General features: G+C 37.9%; 1 non-coding gene across 1 annotated transcript; it reads left to right on the top strand.

The window, feature by feature from the left end:
• The first annotated feature begins 753 nt into the window (after positions 1 to 753).
• Positions 754 to 860, top strand: LOC127133101 (small nucleolar RNA R71). Its single transcript, XR_007807095.1, has one exon. It is a non-coding gene; the product is annotated as a small nucleolar RNA R71 (small nucleolar RNA).
• The last annotated feature ends 19,875 nt before the right edge of the window (positions 861 to 20,735 follow it).

A 20,735-nucleotide genomic window follows, 5' to 3' on the forward strand; every position in this document is an offset into this window, starting at 1 on the left:
CCTCCAGGTGTAGTCTGAGGGGCTTGGTTTAAAGCTACCTGAGAGATCTGGGTTTCAAGCATCTTGGTATGAGTAACTATTTGGTCAACCTTGGTTCCTAACTGAGTAATCAATTCGTTAACATGAATGTTTTGGTTCATGAACTCCTTATTTTGTCGGGTTTGAGCGGTGATAAAATTTTCCATAATTTTCTCAAGGCTCGGTTTTGGTGGTACAAGTTTCATAGGTTGATTTGATCTAGGGGCTTGATAACTAGGTCTCGGAGGTGCATTATTTTGAATAGGGTTATTGTTTTTATAGGAGAAGTTCGGGTGATTCCTCCATCCAGGGTTATAGGTATTCGAGTATGGGTTCCCTTGGGTGTAGTTCACTTGCTCAGAGTGGGTTTCGTTTAATAGACTGCATTCTACGGATTGGTGTCCTTTGGTTCCATATATCTCACAATCCGACGAAACTACGGCTACAGTATTCGGGTTCATGCACATATGCTCGACTTTGAGGGCTAATGCGTCCATTTTAGCTTACATCATGTCTATAGAGCTTAGTTCATGCACTCCTCCTTGGGCTTCCTTCTTCTCAACTGTCGCTCGTTCGACTCCCCATGATTGGTGGTTTTGAGCCATATCTTCGATGAGGGCACTAGCTTCAGGATAAGGTTTGTTCATCAGAGCACCGCCTACGGCAGCGTCGATGGTCATCTTTGTGTTGTAATGAAGTCCATTATAGAAGGTTTGAATGATTAACCAATTTTCTAAACCATGATGTGGGCATGCTCGTAACAACTCTTTATATCTCTCCCAAGCTTCGAACAACGATTCGCCTTGGTTTTGGGTAAATCTAGTTATATGATTTCGAAGAACGGCGGTCTTACTCGGGGGAAAATATCTAGCAAGAAATACTCTTCTAAGGTTATCCCAAGTCGTAACGGAATTGGGTGGAAGGGAATCTAACCATGATAGGGCTTTATCTCTGAGGGAAAAAGGAAATAATCTTAAACGTATTGCCTCAGGAGAAGCTCCATTGGTTTTAAAAGTGTTTGCTAATTGAAGAAATATTTTTAAATGTTGGTTTGGGTTCTCAGTAGCGAGACCTGCGAATTGTCTCTGTTGCACTAGTTGTAACAGGGATGGTTTAAGTTCAAAATTATTAGCTGGTATGGTTGGGTTTACTATACTAGAACTAGGTTCTTCATTAGATGGTTGAGCGAAGTCTTTAAGAGGTCTTTGGTTTTGATCTTCGACCATAGCTCTCTTAATTCTATGAAAGAATAAACGTGCGCGAGCGTAACGTTCAGGTTCCGCCAGAGGGTATAATAAGCTTAAACTTCCGGTGCTGCGAGTTCTTCGCATTGACCGGCGGGAAATAGCCTAAGTCTAAACGATATAACAACAGGAAAATGAAATTTGATGAAATTAGTCCCTGGCAACGGCGCCAAAAACTTGATGCGGTGTTTCGCAAGTATACGAACGCGTCAGAGTAATATAAAAGATTATCGAATCCACAGAGACCAAGTGTTAATCTATCGTTATCTGTTGTTATGGTGTTTATCAAAGGCAATCAAAATAGGTGTTTTTTAGAGTGTGCAATGAAAAGTAAAGTATTGAAATAAATTTAATTAATAAAGACAGGGTCGAATGTAATTCACGTAATCAATTAATAATCCAAGTACTTTCTAGTAGAGGTACTTATGGGCAGTGTTTCCTACTTTGAAAAGAACTAATTTAACAGGAACTGTCGCTTTCGCGTATTCAGAACCGAGTTGTACTCCCTAATCAAACCCTCTTATTGTCACTTATAAAAAGGCGCGCATTGCGTTAGAGTAGTAAACCTATTTTTAAGAAATATAGTATCTTGACTAAGTTGAAAAGTATTATAACCTGGATTTCTTAACCAAAAGAAGTTCTCACGAACCAGACTCTAAACTTATAAACGCATCCGAAAATAGTTTTAAAATCTCTTTTCTTCTTAATGATAAAATCTCCTAATGAACTAAACAAAGCGCTTTCGCTGTTTTTGAAATAGTTAAAAACTATTAAGTTTAAAAAGACGTTGAACGACTTTCGATCTTACCCAACCGAATTGAAGTGCGGGAAAACTTAAGTTGAAAGTTAAAATAGCCCTTAAGTGTTTCTACGAACAATTGTACGGATTACTGGTTCAATTACTATCCTTACATTCTAACCTTATAAATTTAGCTAGACATGGTAAAGTAAAAGTGCATTAAAATAAATAAAAGTAGTGCGAGTGCGGAAAATAAATAAAAGTAGTGCGAGTGCGGGGAAATAAATAAAAGTAGTGCGAGTGCGGAAAGTAAATAATTTAAAGCGAGTGTGAGGAAATAAATAATTTAAAGCGAGTGCGAGGAAATAAATAAAGTAAAGCGAGTGCGAGGAAATAAATAAAGTAAAGCGAGTGCGGGAAAATAAATAAAGTAAAGCGAGTGCGGGAAAATAAATAAAGTAAAGCGAGTGCGGGAAAATAAATAAGATAAAGAGAAGTAATAAAAACCTGCTCCAATCGGAGGGTTGAATAAATTGCAAAGCCGAAATGAAAATGGCGGCAGGATTAACTTCCTTCCAAAGTGCTCCAAACTCGATTACAGACTCTATCACAGACTTAATTAAACAATTGTGGTAACACTCCAATGCGAAGCGATTACCACTTTATAAAACTGAATATATGCCTAAGTGAAACAAAGTTGCTCTGAGTTTGCCTCTGCTCTAAGTTTGGATGATTGTAAAAGTGAATTCGAGTTTCTATTTATAAACAAGTAAAAAGATGGAAATGACTTGGATGCCCTTCAACTTGAAAATGGGAGGGAAGCTATTTTCCTCTTGTGGCACCCGCCACAAGGCCATGGCGCCCGCCACAAGGCCAAAGTGAGGCGCCTTAGTGGAGGTAGTGAGGAACGTGGAAGTTGAGCTTGGACACGTCATGGCAGGGTCTATGGCGCCAGCCATGGGGTAGGCCACAAGAACAAAATGCTGAATTTTAGGGTTTTTGGCTCTTTTTCGCTCCTTTTCTCGATCGGGGCTCCGATTAAAGTAAAAACCTGAAAACAAAGAAAAACATAGCAATAACATAACAAAATGATAATAAAACAACTAGAATGCATGTGAAATCAGAGTCGAAAATACGGTAAATTTTAGTGTTATCACCTCGCAACCCGTTCATGCCATCCATCCAACAACCAACCATCCAACATCGTAATCCATTCATACCATCCACCCAAACACAATACCAAGAATCAAACCCCGCAACCACAACCGTCTGTAGCCCAAATGATTCATATGTGTCATTTCATTGTAGCCCCCCACCAGTGACCACCCAAACATCCCATCAACATAACACCCAACCATTGTTTAACTATAGTACGCCCCAGGAACCATTGCTTCGTTTCCAAAACGACTCAATGGCCCAATTTAGATAACTATATTGTCCCCAATCCACCCAACCCCAACGACCTAACTACGATGACATGAGCACCGAACTCCATTACGGAAGCGCCGTTGGCCAGAGCTCCTCCGGATATTGGGAACAAATGATGACACATTTGTCAAATACCGCTGGAACTTCCGCCAGACCTTCCCACCAGCCATCGCTCGATCAGGTCAGCACACAAAGACCTCAAACACCTCAAGAAAATCGTGGGAGATCTTGGAGACAAACTAACGCACCTGGATGTGGAACAAGGGGACGTTATAATCGGGCCGATCATTAGTTTATTGTCAGTTCAATGTAACCAATTATTACATCATCAATAAATTTATTTATTTCCATTACTACTTTTTATTTATTAAATAAACAAAATTAAAATTTAAAAAAAAAATACAAGGGGTGTATGCGCCGGATGAATTGGCGCGTACACCATCCATTGCACTTAGGCGCCAGGAGCATTGACGCCTCCTCATGAGGGCCAATGCACGCGCCAATAGCATTGGCGCCTCCTCATGAGGAGCCCAATGCATGTGCCAATGCTATTGGCGCCTCCTTTTAATGGTTAGGGGATGCGCCAATTCATCTGGCGCATCCTCTAGTAAACCTGGTTATTTTGATATATTTTTTTGAGTTATTGGTTATTTTCAATTTTTTTGTTTGAAAAAACTGGTTATTTTAAAGGAAAACTCCCTAAATGGTGATCCCTTTCAAGGTTTTTTTATCTCTTTTCTTAACGACCTATCAAAAGTATAAAAAAAGAGACATGGATGGAAACATCTAACTTTACCTCAATCCCCATCCACTTCATAGTGCCCTTCCAAATATTACCAGTCAGATCGCACACAACTCATAAATAAATGATTCGAAGATTCTTCAAAGATACTGCACAACACACACAAAGGAAACATCTAATTTTACATATTTTAGTTATTGGTGACATGCTCCGGCGGTTCCACTTTGGGTGGATGGTAGTCATGCACATTTTTGTATTTATATTAAAAAATATGATCTTAAACATGTTTAGCGGGACAAATTATAACATGGTAGATTGTGAGGAAGTGTTATTAGAATAATGAAGCAACAAACTTTATGTGTACATGAATGATTAGTTGCTTATATAATAAGAAATCAAACTCATAGCTAACTATTTTATAACTAAATCCTAATAATTAATTATTCTATTAGCCAACTATATTCCAACATTTACACGTTGAACACAATGCTGCAACATTTTGTTTTACATTACAACAAACACTCCTTAATTTAAACCTAACAAAATAGATATATTACAACATGATACATACATTAGATTCATGCACATTATTGAGCAAGACTCAAATGATACAAACTACAATTCTAGTTCTGATGTAGTTGAAAGACTCGAGCTTCACTGGTTTAGTTATCACATCTGCAAGTTGCTAACCTGTGCCACAATGTTTCATTTCAATTGTACCATCTTTGGTCAAGTCCCTAAAAAAGTGAAATCTTACATCTATATGCTTGCATATTCCATGTATCACCAAATTCTTTGAAAAATTGATTGTGGAACTGTTATCTCACATGATGATTGTATATTAGCTTTAAGTATGACCAAGCTCGTGAAGAATACTTCGAAGCCACACTGCTTGCCTAGCACATGAGGTTGCTGCAACCACTACAAAAAAACACAGATTAGCCACGTGATTTTCACGCCACAAACAACAATATCACATCACAAAGCATCAATTAGCAACGTGTGTAAATACACGGTAGGAGCTCATGTGGAAACTCAGTTGCCATGTGAAAATCACGCCACAAATTTTCCACGTGATAATCACGTCGCAACACTTTGCCACATGAAAATTGGTGAATTGTAATTCCTTGTGTCGAAGCAGGTTGCTCGACAGAAGCAAGGTAGTGTTGAATTATGATAGCTGTCAAAACGTCGAAGTAGTGTACCTCGACAGAAATTTCGACTAAGGTCTAATTTTGTAGTGTTAGCAGAATTAGGTATTTTAGGATTTGCTTAAGGAGCAAGCAAGCTGAAAATCTATAAATAGGGACTAACCTATATCATTTTAATATAACACATACTTGCAGTTGTAAAGATAAAATTATCAGTTTGAGAGCAGAGAGAAACTCTGCAGAAATTTCTTCTTTTTCTTCCTTATTCAAAAACCATAATTTTCTCTTCTTCCCCAATACAAATTCGTTTCTTTTCATTAATAACTGTGCAGCAAAATCTTGCAAGCAAGGTTGTTTGATTCACTCGAGTGAAGAGTGAAGAACAAGAGGAGTATTTAATTAGAAAGGCTGATTCTTGTTCATCAAGATTTAGTTTGGAATTTATCAAGTTTTGGTGAATTTTATTGAGGGGGAAGTTGGCGAGTTTCCAACATATAGTATCTAGAGAATTGGCTAAGCGATTCGTGGGAAGCAAGACACGATGGTGATGAATCATTTGAACTGGCATTTTGTAGCGAGTCTCCCAATTCTATAGAATCAGAATTACGAGAATTGGTGCAAGTAGGTAAATGTTGTATTTTGCTATAAAGATCTTTGGGATCTTGTGAAGGAGGGAGTGACGTCACTTGCCGCAAACGTGACAAATGAAGAAAAGGCTGCACAAAAAGAATTGAAGAAGAAAGATTATAAAGCTCTCTTTATGATCCATCAATGTGTTGATGCACATAATTTCTAAAAGGTTAGTGATGTTGAATCAACGAAAGAAGCATGAGAAATTATTGAAAACTCATTTGAAGGTGCGAAAAAGGTGAAAGAAGTAAGGTTACAAACTCACAAAAGAACGTGTGAATTACTTCAGATGGAAGAAAATGAAAGCATAACTGATTTTTTTACTAGGGTTACAAAACTGGTGAATCAAATCAAGGTATATGGAGAAGTGTTGACATCAAGATAAGTTGTTTCAAAGACCTTGAGGTTATTGCCTCCAAAGTTCGACCACGGGTAGTAGCCACAGAAGAGTCGAAAGATTTGTCAACATTGACAAAGGAAGATCTTCAATGGACACTTTAATCTCATGAACAAATAATGGTTGAAAGAGATTCAGGCAAGTCGAAAAGTGATATGGCTTTGTAGGGGAAATCAACAAGAGAAATGAAAGGCAAAGGGAAATGGTTTGACAACAAAGTTAGAGGATGCTACAACAATTCGACTAGTCGAAATCAGTAAGAAGAATGCTGGATGAATCAGAGAAAGCCCTCATACCAAAGAAACCAAAAAGTTGGTGCTGTAGGTAGAGGAAGAGGTGGTGTTCGAAAACCTGACAAAAGTCACATTCAGTGTTTCAACTGTCCGAAGTATGGTCACTACTCAAGTGATTGTCCTGAAAACATAAGAGTCGGGAAAATGATGCAAAGTTTGCAAAGCATGAAGAGAAAGATATGTTGTTGATGTTTACAACAAGAGATGAAGAAAGATTCTAGGACCAATGGTACTTGGACTCGGGATGCTCATCAAACATGTGAAGGAGAATTTGCGACCCAAAGCGCAGCGGAAATTAAAATTTCTCCTTTAGAGATCCTTACGAATGGTCATGATCAGTGATAGAATATTTACCTCTTGTGACGGTTGAAACCTTTGGTGCAGATCTCTTGCAACGATCAAAACCCTTTGATGCAGATCCACGAAACGATCACGAACGTTGAACGATGACAACGTCTCTACTCAGTCCACACGAACGGGTTCCTTCAATCTCAGTGCTAGCTGGTACGAATGAAGGCTTTGAGTGAGAGAGAGAGAGAGTGAAAACGAAAAGAATGCAACCGCAAATTTTTGCTTCTGCACAAGGGTTCTATTTATAGAACCACTTGTGTGGGCTTCAAGCTAAAAGCCCACTTAAGTGTATTTTGGCCCATATCTTATAATATGCCCAAAATCACTTAAGCTCATGGTACCTTACCATATTTCGTATTCTACTCAAGTACATCGTACCTTACGATGCTCTATAACTCACTTAAGGGCACCGTACCTTACGGTATTCCTTAGTTACTCTATCTCTCATCAATCCGTCCTTTGTGTGTGACCCTGTAGGTTTTCGTGACGTTGGCAATTATATTAAATCACGCATTTAACATAATAAACAGTGAGCGGTATCTAGCAACACATCACTGCTACCCAAGACACGAAAATGTCATGTGATCTGACAATTCCTTCTGTGATAATACTTATGTGTATAATTACCCTTTTGCCCTTATGTCTATATTGAACACAAGGCATAGACCGTGTCATCCTTGTCCAGTTCAATATTGGGCCCATAGACATTTATCCTGTTATGCAGGATGGGAAAATTCCATCTAGGTCACTCATGTCCCTCAGCATGCTTCGTGGAGTACCCATCAACTGTCTTTATGGTTATCCAGTTACGGACAACGTTGGATCAGCAATAAAGCACTCGACTCTACATCTAGGGTCCATAGTGGTTTCAGGTCGAAGAGTGGAATACACTATTATCACCATGAGAATAACTTATGACACCTTGCATAACTTTCTATATAGTATTCTCATAGCGGGTCAATCCGGTATAAATATTACTCCTAATATTCATACCTATGTTTAAGACTTGATAACTCTTTATCCATGATCCATGAGACGTGATCATCAGTCTACAAACATAATAGTCTTAATGCTTTAATGTTATCCCACTTCACACTAAAGCTCGACTACGGATACTTTAGGAATAGTGTTCTTATGTTTAATGTGTTCTCATGATTAAGTCACACTTAATACATTAAACAGACTATCTATTCCAGGGACTTTATTAATCAACCATAATAAAGAGAATGCCTTTTATTGTTCGATACAAGTACCAAAATGTATTGGCCTCTAGGGCTTACACCAACAATCTCCCACTAGCACTAGAGCCAATCAGGTATACCTCTTATGCCCATTGATCTAGTATGGCCATCATGCTTCTGCTGCGCAAGAGGCTTTGTCAGTGGGTCAGCTATATTGTCAAGTGTAGGTACTCTACATATTCTCACACAACGTCTAAGTATGTGTTTGGATCGTCGGTGAGATCTAGGCTCCTTAGCTTATGCGATGGCACCATTGTTATCATAATAGAGACCAATGGGATCCACAATGCTAGGGACTATGCCAAGTTCACTAATGAACTTTTTGATCCAAACAGCTTCCTTTGCTCCACTTGAGGCATCAATATACTCGGCCTCGGTTGTAGATTCAGCAACTGTATCTTGCTTTGAACTTTTCAAGCTCACAGCGCCACCATTTCAGCAAAACACATAACCATTGGAATCATTCATATTAAAGCGTCTCAGCACCTTGTCTATGTATTCTGACTTAGGCCAAGCATTTTATGATCTATCTCTATAGATTCTGATTCCTAATATATAGGCTGCTTCACCTAGGTCCTTCATAGATAAGCATTTCCCCACCCAAGACTTTGCTTGTTGCAGGGTAGGGATATCGTTTCCAATAAGTAATATGTCATCTACATATAATACCAGGAATATGATCATGCTCCCACTAACCTTCTTGTAGACACAAGGCTCATCTTCGTTCTTGATGAATCCATACAGTTTTACTGTTTCATCAAGGCGAAGATTCCATGAGTAGGTCACAGGCTCATCTTGATCCATGAGTAATACATCACCTTGATCAGATATCCATATATCTCAGGTAGGTGACGTATCCTGCCTGACCTACGCTGGTCTTGTTCTACTTGAGCAGGTTGCTCTTACACAACTACTTGTGTTTCCTGCTCCAATTCCTCCATAGGTGTGTCGATGCTTTGTGATTCTTGAATTTCTTCAAGCTCTACTTTCCTCCCACTGGTTCCTTTGGAAATAAAATTATTTTCTAGGAAAACTCCAGTTCGAGCGACAAACACTTTGCCCTCAGAAGGATTGTAGAAGTAATACCCTCTTGTTTCTTTAGGATACCCCACAAATAAGCATTTGTCAGATTTGGGCTCAAGCTTAGTTGAAATTTGTCGTTTCACATAAACTTCGCAACCCCAAATCTTCATGTAAGACATATGTGGTTTCTTACCACTCCATATCTCATATGGTGTCTTCTCAACCTTTTGGATGGAACACGGTTAAGTGTGTAAGCTGCTGTCAATAGTGCATGTCCCCAAATGGAGTTTGGAAGATCGGCGTGACTCATCATGGATCGGACCATGTCTAACAGGGTTCGATTTCTTCTCTCAGACACACCATTCCATTGGGGTGTTCCAGGAGGAGTGAGTTGGGATAGGATCCCACACTCTTTCAGATGGTCATCAAACTCTAGGCTTAAATACTCACCACCTCGATCTGATCGAAGAGTTTTAATATTCTTACCTAGTTGGTTTTAACCCGTTAGGTTTCACCCTTTTAGTATTAATGTTATTAGTAGGCATTTCGAGATCAAGGACATATAGTCCATTGCTCATTTGTGCAGTAGAATAGAATATATCATTCAAACAAATTGAGCAACAATTGTTCTTTATTATAAATGAAAAACCAAACTTGTCCAAACAAGAAATGGAAATAATATTCCTGCTAATAATAACAGTTCTCTAACTGAATTATAAAACCACTAGGTAAAGTCAATACATAAGATCCTACGGCTAAAGTAGCAACCTTTGCTTCATTGCCAACTCGTAGGTCAACTTCACCTTTTGCCAAATCTCTACTCCCTTTCAGCCCCTGCACATTTGTACAAATGTGAGAACCACATCCAGTATCTAATACCCATGATGCAGAAGTAGATAAGTTAATAACAAAAATACCTGAAGTTGAAGTCTCTACTCCATTCTTCTTATCTTCCAGGTACTTTGGGCAGTTCCTCTTCCAGTGTCCGGTCTTACCGCAATGGAAGCAGGTGCCTTCTTTTGCTATGCCTCCACTAGGCTTTAAAGCAGCAACGGTGGGTTTGGGTTTGGCAACTTCCTTGCCTTTCCCTTTATCACCCTGCTTGGTGGGCCTTTTGTTCTGTCTCTTTCCATTTCCGATCATCAGAATGGACTTCCCTTTTGACTTCATATTCTGCTCGGCAGTTCTTAACATGGCGAGCAGTTCAGGAAGAGATTTGTCCATATCAATCATATTGAAATTTAGGACAAATTGACTGAAACTATCTGGCAACGATTGCAAGATCAAATCAGTCGCAAGTTCCTTTTCGAGGGGAAAACCCAATCTCTCAAGGTTTTCCACATACCCAATCATCTTGAGTACATGGGGACCTACGGGGGCTCCCTCAGCTAACTTGCTTTGGAAAAGGGCTTTTGAAACTTCAAACCTCTCATGCCTTGCTTGCTCTTGATAGAGCAGCTTCAGGTGTTCGATCATATCGAACGCTGACATGTTCTCATGTCGCTTTTGCAATTCTGAGTTCATGGTAGCCAGCATGAGACAAGCAGTTTCATTGGCATCATCGACATGCTTCTTATAAGCATCTCTTTCTGCCTTAGGTGCAGAACTAGGAGGTTCCTCTTCAGGAACAGGTGTCTCCAAGACATACAGCTTTTTATCATGTTTGAGGACAATCCTCAGGTTTCGGTGCCAATCCAGAAAATTTGTCCCAGACAATTTTTCTTTGTCAAGGATTGATCGCAAGATGTTGTTAGAGGTGTTTGCTGTCATGGTTATCTACATAAGGATTAAGAAAATATAAGTATCATTGACATATTTAATTAGGCCTTTAATCAAATATGCTCCCACTATTTTACTCAAAACAAATGACCCTCATCATTTGATTCGGAAAATCCCGTTGGAAGATTTTCTAGTGGGTCGAGATCCATATTTCACTTCGTTCTAAGTCCGCGTAGGCGGATTACACAAAACTAGGTTATTTAGGTAGGAACTCCTTCCAATTGTATCTCATACAACTCTCGAATATTTCAGTTGGGTGAATAACTCCTTATTCCAATCCATCATATGGATTATTCCCAACTCTTGCTTCTAAACATATATATAATCTTATTATAATTTGTTTAGTTAAGTTTGACCCATTGTTTTAACAGTTGGATATTACAATTATCCCATCGCACCTTACTAATATATAGATCATGCACCTCGCGTAGGCGAAACCTACATTATCCATTACTAGTCTTGATGAGTGTTAAAACTTGGAAAGCATAAACTTAATATTTAGTTTGAGGGAATTGCAATTGTTATGATCTCACCGGCTTGTTTATCATATAAATCGTCTCTCACATGCATCAACATACATTCACATGCATCAACATACATACAAACAAAATGAAACAGTTATGGCCCCTAGCGCAATTGTTCTCCCAAGCCAATGAGAGAACCTAAGCTAACCTACAACGATCTAAGCTTCTCCAAGCAAGATCTTCAAGGTTGTCCTCCTTTAATATTGAATTCTTCTCTAAGCTTCTCCAAGCAAGATCTTCAAGATTGTCCTCTTTTGATATTGAAATCTTCTCTTTCTTCATAACATTGTCTTCATCTCTTTATTCATAACATTACATTCCAGAAGAAACTCGTTTTACATACGAGGGTTTGAGATGAGAAAAGAATTTACATTAAGAGATCAAAAGGAGAGGCACGACACGCAGGTCGTATTTAAAAACCCAAAACAAAATAAAGGACAACTAAGGCCATAACTGATCACCACAAGGCAATAATAATAAACACATTGTTATTATTAAATTTTAATTCCTTTAATTAATTAAAACCAAATTAAATTTCGGCGACCGATCACACTACGCAGAGTTAGCCGGCGACCGATCACACTACGCAGAGTTAGCTGGGAGTGTGACGACCGTCACAGGCGTGTGACGACCGTCACAGGCAATGTGAGTGTGACGAGCGTCACAGGGTTGTTACGACCGTCACAAGTCAAAACAGTAATGCCTAAAATTCTGTGAGTCTGTTACGACCGTCACAGGTCAATCTATGGGTCTGTTACGAACGTCACGCGTCTTGTTACGACCGTTACGCATCCAGTTTGTTACGCTTGTTATGCTCGTCACACGAGCTTCACGCGGCCAATTAACAAATTTTGAAACAGTCAACACACGTGTTCCAAAAACCCTAAATTGACAACTCCTTGACGACACAACCCTTGCGCCGTCACCAACCCTAATGCGCCAATTTCAGACCGTCAAACACACCTCGATTGTTGATTCAGTATGATTGATCAACAGGTCATTGCTTCACCATACTAATGTCGGATTCCGAAGCAAATGACCATTGATCGCTCAAAGGAAAACAATCATTTAGTGTTCGAATGAATGAAACAGAAACAGTATATCACATATACCGTACTTTGCATTAGGATTACTTATATCATAAGTTGATCGGTCTCAATTGCGTAACCTATGGACGATCGATGTATCGCTGCTTCACCATACTAATGTCGGATTCCGAAGCATAGTCAACATCAATCATCCAACTCGTACACTCATGATGCCAAATTTAATTACCCTTTTAATTAATCGATTCATTCTGTCTTTTAATCATATTAATACAGAAATTAAACAGCTATCCGATTCATGGTTTCGTAAGTGGCTCTGATACCACTGAAGGAGAATTTGCGACCCAAAGCGCAGCGGAAATTAAAATTTCTCCTTTAGAGATCCTTACAAATGGTCATGATCAGTGATAGAATATTTACCTCTTGTGACGGTTGAAACCTTTGGTGCAGATCTCTTGCAACGATCAAAACCCTTTGATGCAGATCCACGAAACGATCACGAACGTTGAACGATGACAACGTCTCTACTCAGTCCACACGAACGGGTTCCTTCAATCTCAGTGCTAGCTGGTACGAATGAAGGCTTTGAGTGAGAGAGAGAGAGAGTGAAAACGAAAAGAATGCAACCGCAAATTTTTGCTTCTGCACAAGGGTTCTATTTATAGAGCCACTTGTGTGGGCTTCAAGCTAAAAGCCCACTTAAGTGTATTTTGGCCCATATCTTATAATATGCCCAAAATCACTTAAGCTCATGGTACCTTACCATATTTCGTATTCTACTCAAGTACATCGTACCTTACGATGCTCTATAACTCACTTAAGGGCACCGTACCTTACGGTATTCCTTAGTTACTCTATCTCTCATCAATCCGTCCTTTGTGTGTGACCCTGTAGGTTTTCGTGACGTTGGCAATTATATTAAATCACGCATTTAACATAATAAATAGTGAGCGGTATCTAGCAACACATCACTGCTACCCAAGACACGAAAATGTCATGTGATCTGACAATTCCTTCTGTGATAATACTTATGTGTATAATTATCCTTTTGCCCTTATGTCTATATTGAACACAAGGCATAGACCGTGTCATCCTTGTCCAGTTCAATATTGGGCCCATAGACATTTATCCTGTTATGCAGGATGGGCAAATTCCATCTAGGTCACTCATGTCCCTCAGCATGCTTCGTGGAGTACCCATCAACTGTCTTTATGGTTATCCAGTTACGGACAACGTTGGATCAGCAATAAAGCACTCGACTCTACATCTAGGGTCCATAGTGGTTTCAGGTCGAAGAGTGGAATACACTATTATCACCATGAGAATAACTTATGACACCTTGCATAACTTTCTATATAGTATTCTCATAGCGGGTCAATCCGGTATAAATATTACTCCTAATATTCATACCTATGTTTAAGACTTGATAACTCTTTATCCATGATCCATGAGACGTGATCATCAGTCTACAAACATAATAGTCTTAATGCTTTAATGTTATCCCACTTCACACTAAAGCTCGACTACGGATACTTTAGGAATAGTGTTCTTATGTTTAATGTGTTCTCATGATTAAGTCACACTTAATACATTAAACAGACTATCTATTCCAGGGACTTTATTAATCAACCATAATAAAGAGAATGCCTTTTATTGTTCGATACAAGTACCAAAATGTATTGGCCTCTAGGGCTTACACCAACAACATGACTGGTAGGAAAGATTGGTTTGTCAACTTAAAACCCTCAATGAAGAACATGGTAAAATTTGCAAACAAAAATACTCTAGTAGCTAAAGGTATTGGTGATGTTCTAGTTATAAGGAGAGATGGAAAAAGGTCAGTAATTTTCAATGTGTTTTACATACCAGGAATGAAAAGTAATTTGCTTAGCATATGGAAGTTAGTAGAAAATAACTACAAAGTATCAATCGAAGACGAGATGATAAGAGTTCTCGACTCAGGTGGAAGGTTAATCTTGAAGGCTCAAATGTCTTAGAATAGAACCTTCAAGATTGAAGTTAATGTGATTGAGCACAAGTGCCTTGAAATTGTAGCTAGCAGGGATGAATGGATGTGTCACTATAGACTTGGCCATCTCAATTTCAAAGACATCATAGATCTGAAGAGAAGAAATATGGTTTAAGGGTTACCGGAAATCGACATTCCAAATGAAGTATGTCAGGCATGTGTGCAGGCGAAGAGGTACAAGAACAACTTCAGCAAATATTCAGGAAGCAAGTCGAAGGCAATCCATTTAGTTATATACTCTGATGTGTGTGGTCATATCCAAGTAGATTCAATTAGAGGTAACAAATACTTTTTCATATCCATAGATGATTTTAGTCGAAAAATGTGAACTTACCTAATCAAGAAGAAAAGTGAAGTGATTGAGGTATTTGCCAAGTTTAAATCTATGGTCGAAAGACAAAGTAGTCAAAATCTCAAGATTATGAGGTCTGATGGTGGTGGAGAATATGCGTCAAAAGACTTCGACATGTTATGTGAGAAAGAAGGGATTGTGTATGAGATGGTGCCACCCTACGCCCCACAACAGAATGTGTTAAACAATATGTTTAGATCTAGAGGGGGTGAATAGATCCCAAGTTAAAAAGTTATCCGAAAATTTAGAAAAATTTATGGCGAGGAAGAATTTTTAAATATTTCTCGGATCAAAAATCGTGTAACCGAACCTACTATTGAATAGCTCAGATATACGTAAAGGTGACACTGGTATGATAATATGCCAAACGATCCCTCCTTTTCTAGAACTAGTTAAACCAAATGGAAAGGATCTTATGTCAAACGAAGACGATGAGATGCTCACCGATAACTTTGACTATGGGTCAGAAGGAGAATTAGACACAATATGTTTTTCTTATAGAGTATGACACTATCACTAGGGTGACAAAAGAGGAAGATGAGTATCTTGCTGAGGAAATGACCAGTCATAAGCCTCTATGGTACTACGTTATGAACAATGTTCGCATGGAGGAAGAAAATGCCCCTTTTGAAAGGCCTGACAAATATATGAACCAAAAGTTGAATCCCCTCTTTATAAGGGACAAAGTTGATGAAGTGGGTGTCAATAAAGTGTTGGTAGATGGAGGAGCGGAAATGAATTTCATGTCTCATTTCCTGTTAAAGAGAATTATAAAGTTTGATACAGATCTGAGATCCCATAATAAGGTTTTGTCTAATAATGAGGGAAAAACAAGTTACTCCTTAGGGTTATCCAGGTTAACATTATTGTAGGAATAATAAAGACCAACCTTATTCTTGGTCATAACATCTAAGGAAAAGTATACTCATTTGCTAGAGCGAGAGTGGATACATGGAGCGGGAGCGATACCATTGACTTTACACCAAAGGATTTCCATATGGCAGCCTAACATAATTGTTGAAAATGTAGAGGCTGACCAGAGTTACTTCTTGAATGAAGTTAATAGAGTAGACACAAGGACATTTGACAATATGTCCCTTTGTATACATGTAGAAACATGATTCTCTCTATATGGAGATGTCTTTTATTCTATGAAATTTCATCCAACCCATGGTTTTATGTGGGAGCATGAAGCTATGGGGGATGAAGGTTGGACCATAACTAATGGATGGTTGATAGGCAACAATGATGACTGAGTCGAATGCATTGGCTCATTTTTTGGCTTATGTGGTCGAAAATAGAATAGAAGTGGCCTTAGAGGTCGATTTCCAACAAAGAATGGTTGTCAAAGCCAATCAAATTGGAAACAATAAAACATAAATTGGTAAAAGTCTTATTTTATAAGGATGGATGCTTGATTTCATCTATGATGATGAGACTTTGGGATTTGAAAAAGATCCACTAGCTTCAGGTAAAAGGTTACAAGCCCAATATCCACTTGAGGAGGTTGATTTAGGAGATGGATAAATCAAGAAGCCAAACTACATCAGTGTAAAGATTGATCCAAGTATGAAGGTCCAAATGATCAAATTGCGTAAAAGTTTAAAGATTTATTCGATTGGGACTATGATGAAATTCCAAGACTCAATCGAGATCTGGTGGAGTTGAGATTGCCAATTTGACTAGATAAGAGCCCAGTGAAACAAACATCAAGAAGATTTGCACCATAAGTAATGTCCAAGATCAAGGAATAAATTGAAAGGCTTATGAGAAACAAGTTCTTACAAGCAGCTAGGTATGTCAAATGGTTAGAAAATATAGTTCATGTCATTAAAAAGAATGGAACTCTTAGAGTTTGTATAGATTTTAGATACTTAAATGCTGCTACTCCAAAAGATGAATATCCAATGCTTATGGCAAAAATGCTAGTCGATTCAATACCAGGTTTTCAGTATTTAAGTATTTTAGATGGTTATTCAGGGTATAACGATATTTACATTGCATAAGAAGATGCGCAGAAATGGTATTTCGATGTCCTGGGGCCTTAGGAACATATGAATGGGTGGTAATTCCTTTTGGCCTGAAGAATGCTTTAGAAACTTATTAAAGGGCAATGAATCAAATGATTTATGATTTCATCGAAACCTTCATGTAGTTATACATTAATGATATAGTTGTTAAATTCTCGTTGAAAAATGGTCATTTGGACCATATTTGATAGTCCTTTGAAAGGATGAGAAAATATAGATTGAAAATGAATCCATTAAAACATGTTTTTGGAGTCCATGCATGCGACTTTTTGGGCTTTGTGGTTCACAAAAGGTATTGAAATAAACCAAAGTAAGATGAAGGCCATACTCAGTTCGAAGCCCCCATCAAACAAAAAGAAACTTTTCAATCTTTGTTGGGCAAAATCAACTTCTTAATAAGATTAATCTCAAATATAAATGGCAAGACAAAAATATTCTCACCACTATTGCGTCTGAAGAAGGAAGAACGATTCAAGTGAGATACAAAACATCAAAAATCCTTTGACAATATCAAGAGTTATTTAATGAATCCTCATATTCTCCTACCTCATATTAGAAATAGACCTAATGACAATAGGAAGTATGTTATCCCAAGAAGGTGATGATGGTGTCGAAAGATCCATTTATTACCTCATTAGAGTTCTGAGTGACGTAAAAACTAGGTATAGCCTAATTGAAAATTTGTGTCTTTGTCTATATTTCTCTTGTACCAAATTAAAGTGTTATATAAAATCGACTGATGTTTTCGTCTATTCTCATTACAATGTTATTAATCATATGATGCAAAAACCTATTTTACATAGTAGAGTAGGGAAATGTGCTTCAGTGTTAACTAAATATTCTTTGACTTATGCGCCTTTAAGGGCTATGAAAGGTCAGTGTGTTGCTGACTTCATTGTTGATCGTGCAATAGTTAAAGTAACATAGATATATATTGGTCTAAAACCCTGGAGGTTGTACTTTGATGGTTCGAGACATAAACATGGAAATGTTATTTGGGTTATGCTTATTTCTCCCAAAGTAATTCCAACTAAGTTTAAATTTAAAATCAAAGGTTGTTCCTCCAATAATGAGGCTAAAAATGAATCCTTAGTTGCAGGCCTTAAGATTCTTTTAGACTTGGGGGCAAAAGTAATCGAGATTATATGCGACTCAGAGTTGGTTATAAAACAATTGACAAAAGAGTACAAATGCATAAAAAAGAATTAATTCATGTACTTTGTGAAGGCAAATTCGTTGTTAAGGATATTTGATGAGTCGACATTAGACATGTTCCTCGAGTGAAAAACCAAATGGCCAATGACTTGGCACAAATTGCATCTAGTTATAGAGTTTCCAAAGAAAAACTAGCAGAGTTAATTGAAGTAAAGGAAAAGATAATTTTGACCAATACTTTTCCCTTAGACTTGTTAATGTAAAAACTAGTGGGGGTATAAGGGTTGGATAAATTTAGAAACTCTAGAGACAATTTTGAAAATTTTACCATTGACAATCTACCGAACAATCATGGCGGAAAAAAATGTTGATTTTTGGAAAACCCTAAAAGAACGAAAGTTTGGAAAATAAGATACAAGACATTAAGCTATGTTGTTATTGAAAATGAGTTGTTTAAGAAGATCCTGAAGGAATCTTGTTGAAATGCCTTAGTGAGAGTGAAGACTGGTTGGAAATTTTTGATGCCCATAGTGGATCATATGGCGCTCATCAAGCAAGCCACAAAATGAAATGGCTTTTATTTAGAAAAGGGTTGTATTTGGTCATGATGCAGTCTTGTCTGTCGAGATTTATTTACAATCAACTAAGATTCAAAGGCAAGTTGAAATTGCTTCCAACAATTATTGGAATATGATGTTTGATGAAGTAGTTGATTTAACTGAAGAAAGTTTAGCTTCCTTGAACGTTCTCATAAGACAAAAAAAACTAATATATAAGGCCTACAATAAGAAAGTTAAGTTGAAAACTTTTACGGTTGGTGATTATGTTTCGAAAAGATATGACTTTAGGTAAATGGTCACCAAACTTAGAAGGTCCATTTCGAATTAGCCAGGTGTTTTCGAATAACACTTATGAAATTGAAGAATTGACCCCTGAAGTACCAGCCTATGTTGCAGGAAGTTCGAATAGCAGGATATTAATGCATAAATAAATAGAATGCTAAAATGTCATGCATTAAAACTTTAGAAATTTCAAAATGGAAAGTAGTGATTAATACAACAACAAAAAGATAAAGAAAGTCTAAAATTTAAAATGGGAAGTTAGCTTTCATCTTTTCAAGACGCATCTTTGGAAGTCGAATATTTTAGTCGTTCATAGAACCTTATGACTTCAGTTTGTCCCCTTCCTCTTCCAGTGCACGAGCAACCTCAGAATGTTGAATACCAATCTTGTCTTCCTAAACTAGTTGTGCTTTAACATAAGTCATTCTTGAAGTCTCGATCTCAACTTTCTTTTTCTCTGCTTCTTTAATTTATTTGTTGTAATTAATCCATGTGTTTCGTTTAACTTATAATGTATGCATTGTAATTCTCCACCTAATCCTTATCTTCTTTAACCTTTGCTTATAACTCATTGATTCGACCTCGAGATTGGGTGACTAAGTCCCATTGCTGAGACATAGGATCAGTCTCTTGTTTGAGTATACTAGCAGACTCTTTCTTCATATTGAAGTTTTGAGCGGTTTGTTCAAGAAATGGCTTGAACTCAAGGATAAAGCAAAAGGCTAGAAAGGTAATATGCTCATAATCATATACTTCCTCATGGTCCTCTTCATGTTGAGCCTCGATATAGTTACTAAAGCCTTGATGGGTGAAAGAGAAATTGTGTTTGATTTTGATTTTAAGATAGTGGTTGAAGGTATTTAGAGTTGGTCGAAGACCAGTGATAGGAGCCACGTCGAAGTGGGTGAGAGTTATCATTCCACAACGAAGGTAAAAGGTGTTAGTTAAGCCTTACCAAAATAAAATCAATGAGATAATCATATTGGGGTTGTATTTAGGGACAATTATAAATAATTGAATCAAGTCATATATGCCTCAATCTTTCCAGAATTGTTCTTTCGTCTTTTCTTCATTGTTTAACCAATTGATGTATACTTCGCTGTTAGTGGTAGGAGTAGAACGGAAGACACGTTGTGGTGAACTCATAAAACCTAATTCATAAATTGTATCCTCAAATGCCTGAGGTCTGTAACAACGATAGCAAGGGAAATATTTCTTAACTTAACAGGTTTTGCATATGATCTAGGTAATGGACCCAAAAATGCGTGAACACTACCAAAAATAGAGAAATGGATTAATACTTGGGAAGCCCATATCATGGATTTTTATTTATCCATTGGTGGTTCAGGGACATAAGTGCGACCATCAGGGAGAGTCCGAGCAATAACATCAATGTCGCACCCGAAGTTTTAGTCGGAGCGAGGAACTAGACGGACTGAACAAAAGAATGCCCCCACCCTCAAAAAGGATAGAGAAAGGGAAAAATCAAAAGAGTCGCCACTGGATTTTATTTGGATTTCCTCTATCATAGAGGAGATGGAAAATAATCGATAAAACCCTCAAAGAGAAAAGGTTGCACACAAGAAGTGCAAGGATAAAGGATTGGTCTCGCAACCGAGACTTGGGTTCGGAAGTTGTCTACGCAAAGGGAAGGTATTAGCACAATTCACGTCCATAGTACTCCCTTATGTAAGTCCCCAATTTTGACCTTAAGATCCCCC

This window comes from Lathyrus oleraceus, chromosome 3 (genome assembly GCF_024323335.1).
Source record: "Lathyrus oleraceus cultivar Zhongwan6 chromosome 3, CAAS_Psat_ZW6_1.0, whole genome shotgun sequence".
NCBI classification, from domain to species: Eukaryota; Viridiplantae; Streptophyta; class Magnoliopsida; order Fabales; family Fabaceae; genus Lathyrus; species Lathyrus oleraceus.